The sequence below is a fragment of the Gracilinanus agilis genome, chromosome 3 (assembly GCF_016433145.1).
Source record: "Gracilinanus agilis isolate LMUSP501 chromosome 3, AgileGrace, whole genome shotgun sequence".
Classification (NCBI taxonomy): Eukaryota; Metazoa; Chordata; class Mammalia; order Didelphimorphia; family Didelphidae; genus Gracilinanus; species Gracilinanus agilis.
In genome coordinates this window covers 231,882,467-231,891,624 of record NC_058132.1, presented here as the reverse complement: position 1 = coordinate 231,891,624, position 9,158 = coordinate 231,882,467, and positions in this window count along the sequence as shown.

The following is a 9,158-nucleotide window of genomic DNA, read 5'->3' as shown; positions in this document are numbered from 1 at the left end:
AAATTCACCCCTGCCATATAAGACATATTTAAAATAATAAAAAAATAATAAATATTTAATTTTATTCATGTACACAAATATAATTAATTGATAATTAAATAAATAAAATAAAAATAAAAATAAGAAATTTAATTTAATTTAATTTAATTTAAAAAAAACACACCCAAGTTTGAAAGCAGGGTCTCAAACTCCATTCAATCCAGAAGTAAGAAAAGAAATTTATTTTAAGATGAAACTTAAGGTGGTATAATAGCCTAATAGCTAATCAAATAGTCTGAGGGCTAATCAGGATGGATAAGCTCAGTGGCTGCTATAGTAGCCTCTCTGGAGCTGATGGAATAGCAGCTCTCAAATTGTCAAGTAGCAGCTCCCTGTGTGGAAAAGCAGCTTCATGTGTAGAGTGGCAGCTCTAGCTATAGAGGGACAGTTTCCACTGTAGGGTAATAGCTTCTGCTCTCTGTAGATCGGGGTTGGTAAATTCTTTAAGGGTTTAGGGGTTAGTCATCTCCCATTCCAGAGAAATCTTCACCTCTTCTGAAAACCCTGGAAAGAGGACATGGCTAAATTCAGGCAGAGGTGTGTTTTAGGGTTTAACACAAATGTCATTTGTTGAAAAAAAGGAGCATGTACAAGTTTGGAGGATTCTTCTGGAATGCTAGAGTTCTCAGTGCTCAGTTTCCACGTTCCCCCATTTTCCGCCTTGTCATCATTTGTCATTGTGGGAGAGTTCTTGCTGCTCTTCTGGAATGCACAGTTTTATAGCACTTTAGAAATAGATCCAAACTGTTCTCAAGAATGGTTGGACCAGTTCATAATTCCACCAATAGTGCATTAGTGAAAGAGTTTATAATCTAAAACGGGGAGGCAACATGCAAAAAAATATATATAAAGCAAACTATGTACAGGATAAGCAGGATATAACTTAAAAAGAGAAATCACTTGAATTGAGTTAGGAAAGGCTTCCTCTAATAGATAAGATTCTAGTTGCAGCTGAAAGTCAGGCAAGTGAGTAGACAAAAGTGGAGGAGATATCAGACAAAATGCCTCATGCAGAGAGATAGGATGTCTGGTTTGTGAAACAGCCAAGAAGCTGTCACTGGATCAAAAAGTAGGTCTTTGGGAGAAAGACATAGACTAGAAAGGTAAGAGGGAAATAGGTTATGTCAGGCTTTGAATGACAAACTGAGCATTCTGCATTTGCCCCTTGAAGGCAATAGGAAACCATCAGAGTTTGAGTGGGGAGAAAGGGGGACATGACCAGATGTGTATTTTAGGAAAATCACTTTAGAAATGGAATGGAGAATGAATTGGAGTAGGGAGAGACTTGAGGCAAAGAAAAGAAGTCTTAAGGCACAGGCTTTGATTACCTCCACAGTTAGGAGGCAGAATATGGAGATGGTAAATTTTAATAAGCTGAGACATTTTGTTCTATTTGCTTGTTCTTTTATAAAAGTTGTATACTTGTGAAAGAAACTACAAAAGTGGAAGTTAGTATGCATCTGTGTATTTTTTGGATGTTCTAAGAATATGTGTAAATCCTATTGACATCAGTTACACTCAAAATCCTTTAACTATTCAACTCTGAATCATGGAGCATTTCAGAAAGCCTCCAGTCCCACCCATTCTCTCTTCTCCAGAATCCCATCATTTCCCTTGCTCCGCCACCCCCTCTACCACCACAGTTAGTCCCCAAAAGATTTTGAGACTTTCTCTACAATGGACTAGGTACCATCTCCTCTTCCTGACCTGACTGAGGCCCTTCCTGTCTTTCAGAGGTTTTTTTTGGAATTGTCTGTTCAGGCCACTTTGCCTAAAACATGAAGTGCATAGAGAAAATATTATAAAATGAGCCTGGAAAAGGAGTTTGGAACATGATTATAAATGACTTCAAATGCAAAAAGTTAAGAGTTTTCATTTTATCCTACAAGCAGTAAGGAGCACTCTATGTCCTTACAATTCACTCTCTTTCTTTACTTAACTGCAAAGGAGGTTTCTTCCATTACTCTATTTGTTGAAAAGGGGTTGGCTGGCCACAAAAACAAACAAAACCCCGAGATTCTTACTATACAATTTGTGAAGAGAGACAACTAATGAGAGAGTAGATAGGAGGTGGAGGTGAAGGTGGAGGGTTCTCATTAGGGCTATAGAAGAGTTTTGGGGACTCGAAACAAAAATAAAAACAGCTATAGGTTGCAGATGTTCCATGGCTGCATACAATGTGTACTATATCTGCTGTTTTCCCTTTTAAAACCATGGAAGAAGAATTCTAATTAGACAGAGTAAGAAGTGTGTGTGTGACCCTGTTTATCAGGTGATGGGCCCTGTCTTGAGTAGCAGGAGTCCTGAGAGGAACATGCCAGCTATACTATTTTCCTGAAGCTTAATTGAGCTTGAATTGCCTGAGGTCTCTTTTTTTTGCTGCATGAGAATAGAACAGTAGTCATTCATGAGTGGGGGGGGACCTTGCTAGCCCAGTGCTAGAAGTCAATCCCCAGTCCATGATAAGCAGTTTTGCTCTCTACCTCGAAGCATAAATGAACTATTTAATAACCACCCTTCCAAGCACAGAAGGACTATGAATGAAGGGCTATATTTTATAAATTTGTGTTATAGATGTTAACCCATGTTAAATACTGAAAGTGCAAAGAGTTCACTAATGGTACCTTAATGATCAACTGTAAGAATTTTCCTTTAAAATCTTTTTCAACCTTTATTCTTCTCTACCATTGTGTAATATTTGATGTGGTTGAATGCACCAGGATATCTTGAATCTCTTCTTTCTTGAATTCCTTGTTGTAATACTACACAGTTCATATTTTCTTCTTATTCTTTTGTCCATTCTTTTTGTCAATGTGATACTGTTTCTAATGGCTTTGTATTTTTTAGGATTTCCTTGGTTTTTAGATTTTGACGAGGAACGCTCTCTTTTCTGTTAAAAGTTCATCTTTCCAGAAAATTCCCAGCCTTCTGTTCTTCTTGTTCGATCTCCCTACCCCATTATCCCTTTCCAGAACTTAGCTACTTCTATGTTTTAACTAACATAGAATCAGAGAATCATAGATCTGGGTGGGATTCCAGGCACTATCTAGCCAGCATCAACCAGACTGATAAGTCTCTCATTATCTCCAATAAGGGCAAATACGTTCTGATGAATAATGACTAATGAATTCAGTGAAGTTGTAGCATGTGTTAAAAGTCTCAGTATTTGAAGTTATAATTATGCATAATATGGTCATTGGTTCCAGCTCAATGGAAATATGTAGAGTGAATTTGAATAATGTGACCACTTCATGAGCTTCATTATTCACATTAATTGGGCTTTGGCTGTGATCATCTTGTCTTCATTTGAAGAACCCACTGCCTCCCAAAATAGTAGGTTATATTTCTGGATAGTTCTAAGTTTAGAAAGTTTTCCTTCAATTGTCAAAATCTGTTTTTCTACAACTTTTACCTACTGTTCCTTCAACAGTTCTGCCCTATGGGATCAAGGAGAACAAATTTTAATTTTCTTCTCCATGACAACACATTTAATACTTAGAGATAGCTCTCATGTCTCCCCTATGTTTTCTTTTCCAGGCTGAACATCTCCAGTGCTTTCAACAACCTTCACATGCCATAATCATGATGTAGGCCCTTTGCTGTCATCACTGTCTGCCCTTGGGTACCAGATTATCAGTACCCTTCATAACTGAACACATTCCAAATGTAATCTCACCAGCTCAGAGCACAGCAAGACTATGTGATCCTTTATCTGAACACTTTGTCTAGAATGCTGTTGTCCTTATTTAGTTGCCATGTCTCACTATTAACTTATTGGACTTGAGTTCACTAAACTTCCCACTCAGATTTTCTTTTACAGATGTTCTCTCTCTCCTTGAACTTGCAAATCTGAATTTTTAGACCCAAGTATAGGATTTATCTTTAAAACTAAGGTTTCATGTTATTAGATTTGTCTCGATATTCTACCCCATCGATATCATTTTAAAACTGATTCTGACATTTAGTGTATTAGTAATCATTTCTGGGTTTGTCTTATCTAAAATTAAATCAAGCATGCTATTTTTATTTTCAGATCAATCAATGATGAAAATTTTTAATAACATAGGGACAACTAAAGATCCCTAGGGCACTCTACCAGTGGTTTTTCTCTAAGATGACAATGACTTTAAGGGACTACTCTTTGCTCAGTATTTAAGTCACTCCAGATCCACCTAACTGTCCTTTTATCTAACCTAAATTTCTCCATCTTGTCAATAAGAAATGGAAAACAAAAAAATTTTTGTCAAATGCTGTTATCTATAGCACTTCCTTGATCTACCATTCTGGTAAACCTGCCCAAAACAGAAATGAGGTTAACCTGGCATTTTTTGCTGTTAATGAAGACATACTGATATTTACTAATCACCGTTTCTCTTTCAAGACATTCATTCTGTCTCAAATGAAATTTAGCAAAAGGGTAAGCTGAGAGAATTCTCTAAGCATGACATCATTTATTAACAGGGACATGTTACCTGATAATTAAGGATGGGAGTTGAGATAAAAATTTTGAGACAAAGCGCCAAGCGTGATCAATCAATTTTTTAGTTAAGCTAGCAATAACCAATAAATTCAGTCATTGACCTTTCTCAGTAACCAAAAACCCAGAGAGAGGGCTGAGAGGACCTTTTATACCTACTTGGTCTTCCTTCTGATTGGCCTGATGGTATATCATTATGACTTTCCCTGGAAAAGACAAGATTATCCCAAAGGTAGGCATTTTTATTGGGAGGTAGGTTAAGATTTTCAATTCCTCCACATTATGTCATGAGTGTTCTGAGGGAAGAGGGCAGGACTAATACTTAGTTGATAGGATTAGTTTGCAGCTGAGAAAAGTAGGCTGGCCTTCAGGTGTGCTTGATCACATCGTCTTCTGTTTATGAGACCCAGCTACCTCTAGCAATCTTGCCTAGCAAAAAATAACCATCTCAATCAGGCTTTCTCTAGTTTGGTCTCTCCCTTGCAGGCCAATTCATCCCTAAATTTGATTAGAAAGCAAATACAGGAAACTTTCCCCTTGTTCTAGTTCAAGTTGGTTCTCTGTCTAGAGGTAAACAGAAGTCAGAATCCCACTTAGCAGTGGGGCCAGTCCAATATAGTTAACTAGCAGATGTATTAGGAGCGGGGAAGAATCACATTATTGATCAAGCCCTTTAGACACTACCTGACCTTCAGAAGTGGAGCCTGACAAAAGGAGGAAAAGGATGGAATACAGAGCAATCTTAATTATTAAATAATATATCACAGTATTAATTTTCATTTTGTAACGATTCTTTTAATATCCATACAAATGTCTTTTAAATTCATTTCACCATTCCTGAGCACTCTCCTATGTTCCATTTCTCCCTTCCAACTATTTATGAGAGCTTCACTAACATATGCCTTTATGTCCTCATATTAAGCTAGCCTAAAACTCAACTTGTCATCTTCCCTCCTCTTTTGAATTCTCTGTTTCTGTTAATAGTACCACTATTTTTATAGTCACCCAGGCTCAAGTTATCTTTGACTCCTCTCTATTCCTAAATGTCACATATTTTATTTCCATAATCATTTGACTAGAATTATCTTTTTTCCAAAAATAAATATTTCTTGTATTTGTATTATCCTTCCTTTACTACTTGCTATCATTTTAATTCAGACACTAATCACATACATTTCAATAATGCCTTTTTAGTGGTGTTTTTACCTACAATTTCTTCTTACCTCCAGCCAATCTGGTTTATTTCTTAACATACCATTGTTGTCATCTACTTTCTGAGCTTAAAAATCTTTAAAAATCTTAAAAGTCTTCCTCATTGCTTAATGAAAAAAAGTGGAAACTCACCATGCTCACATTCTTTTCAAATTCAGCTCCAATTCACATTTTGAAATTAATCTCCCACAATTTCCCTGTATTAACTTTCTTTTCCAGCCAAATTTAAATCTATGGAATGTCCCTTGACTCTATCATTTGCTTTTGGGGCTCCTAACCTATGCTCTCTATATTCTTTCTGCATAGAATGCCCATTCCATTCTTCTTCGGTTAGAAAATTCTTACAAATTCTTCAAGTTCCAGCTCAAATACAGGCCCTCCCTAAAACCATTCTGGCTATCCCATTTAGCAGTGTTAAAATAAGAATATTCTGATAGAATTTGTTATATACACTAATATTTGGTTGTCATTATTTGCTACTTTGTTAAGGCTTTTTTAAAAAATCTTTCCTTTTGGGTTTTTGTTTTAGTTGTTTTAGTTGTTTTTTCATTCATGTCTGACTCTTGGTGACCCCATTTGAAGTTTTCTTGGCAAAGATTCTAAAGTACTTTGCCACTTTCTTCTCCAGCTCATTCTATGAATGAAGAAACTGAGATGGACAGTATTAAGTGACTTGCCCAGGATTACACAGCTAGTCAGTGTTGGAGGTTTGATTTGAACTCGAGAAGATGAGTCTTCATAACTCCAGGCCCAGCACTATATCCACTGCACCACTTATTGCACAATCTTCTCCTTTTATGTTAAAAAAAATCTTTGAGAATAGAACTAGTGCTATTAACTTCTTTGTATCACCCATGAGATCTCCCAAAGTACTTTATCTACTTTTGCAGACAGTCCATGAATATTTTTGTATGATTTATTAATTGGTGATATCACTTCAAAGGATTATAGGTCATTAGATCATAGAACTAGAGCTAGAGGGGATTATATGATCATGGATCTAGACAGGGAAGGGACACTAAAGAAGATCTTGTTCAACACCTTCCCACCCCAACCCCTCGTCTGAGAAAATTGAAGTCTAAGGTTAGGTAATTTAACAAAGGTCACACAGGTAGAAATCATGGATGAAATGTGAGCCCTCTGGCTTCTCTTCTATATTTCCTTGTATTTCATTTGCCTGTAGAATAAATTTAAATTGCTACCCTTTAGGAAAGGGAGTGGAAAATGGAGGAACAGTGACTTGCCATCCCTGAATACTAAGTCAAGTGAGGTGGCATCATGGGAATTTCTTCTCTTGCTTTGAAGAGGTCATCCAACTCTATATCAAAAGTTTTGGAATGGAAAGGTGATATTCTTGCTTCAAAAAGCAGCACTAGCTTTTGTCTTATTCAGCCAAAACAGAAAAAAAGGAACACTTAAGCTCTCCAAATTAACCTAAGAGGGCATATAATGTTAGCAACATCCTGACTACACTCTGGTGCTCTTCATTTGGCTTTGTTTTCATGTTCATCTCCCAGTGGACCACACTCACTTGGATTGACATAGTTTCTGAGACCAGATAAAAGAATTTCAGTGGAGCCACCATTAATGCTTTTTTAATGAAATATTAAATCTACTGTGGCAGAGAAAATATGGAAAGAACCAGTTTAGCAGCAGCCTAACCAAAAACCCAGTAAACACATAAATAATTAGGACATCATTTCTGTTTTGTCTTCTTTTCCAGAGAGACAACTAAGTTGGATCAAAGAAAGCAAAAATATCTAGTTTTTGGACAGATTAGCTTGTTTTTAGTACATATTTAAAATATGTTTCACTGCAGTAAGCACTATAGGCAAAGATCTGATTACTCTATTTATCATTTGACACTTTTCATGAAAACTAAAAATCAAATTCACTTTAAGTCGTATGATAGCCGGCAGCAACCCATTTATTGCTCTAAGCTAGCCATGTAACCATTACCAAGAAGCTGGTAATTCTCCAGAGTATCCAGAGAAGCTCTTCTCTTCCAATACTTCCCGCCTCTTCTGATTTTATTGCCAGTTAAGAGACTGAAGAGAAATAAATACACCAACCATCATAGCTACCTCCTTGTTCACTCTAGCTCCTGCCTAGTTCTACTAGACTGAGCTATCATCAACATTAAATGAATATGGAGTATTGAGGATAATTGAAGATATGGGACACACAAAGACACTGTATGATAATTATTTGGCATGATACTTGTGCCTGTAAAATGATTAGGAAAGTTTGTTTTAATCAAAATGTACAAGATACGTGTATGCCTATGTGTGTATGTATATGTATATATGTTCATGTACATGTAAAATGTACAATACAGTACATAACTCATTCTATCTCCTTGAAGGGGTAGTGTAAGAATAAGTAGCCTCTTCCAGCTCTTTTTTGGATTCAAGTTTGATCTTTATAATTTTGCTAAATTTACTTGTTATCTGTATGTGCGTATGGTTCTTTTATTTTCATTTATATTTTTACAGTCATTGGGGATATCCTGTTTACATTTAAAATGTTTTGTTACTATTTTTAAAATTTTTTTTAATATGTTGCTTGCCACTATCCTTATCCCAGCTAGAATGAATCGTCCTCATAATATACAAGGTCATGTCTGAAAAAGCATGCCACAGTTCCCTACTTTTACTCTTCCACCTCTCTGCTGAATGGTAAGAACCATACTTCACTATCATTCTTCTGAAGTCATGATTTTGTTCATTGCTTCAACCAAAGTTATGTAAGCATAGTTATTTCCCCCTTGAATCCTATCCCTCTTCCTAACATCATTTTATGTTCAAGAGGCCATCAGGTTTAATTCACCAGATGTACAAATAGTTCTCCCAGTTCTGTTTAGTTTACTCTTATTAATTCATACAAAGCTTCCAAGTTTCTTTGAATTCTTCATGTTTATTAATCTTTTGTTATAATAACATTTCATTATATTTGCATATCACAATTTATCCAGCTATTCCTCAATTTGGGGGGCACTCATTCTATTTCCAGTTTTTTGCTATAACATAAAATGGTGCTATGAAGAAACAATGTTATAGCCTATCCCTACCCTAGTCAGCTGATTCAGTTACAAGCTATGTTTTAATATTATAACATGGTTTTTAATTAATTGTAAAAATGAAGTTCCTGCTGTAGCCACTATGCTCTCACCCCATACCATTATGAGGTGTGAAGTAGACACGTGAATGAGTCAAAAAGGAAACAAAATGGGATTTATGGTAAAGAAAGCTACCCACATTCAGAGGAAGGACTGCAGGAGAGGAAACATATAAGAAAAGCAACTGCTTGAATGCATGGGTCGGGGTGGACATGATTGAGGGTGTGGACTCGAAACTACCACACCAATGCAACTACCAACAATTTGGAAATTGGTCTTGATCAAGGACACATGACAAAACTAGTGGAAATG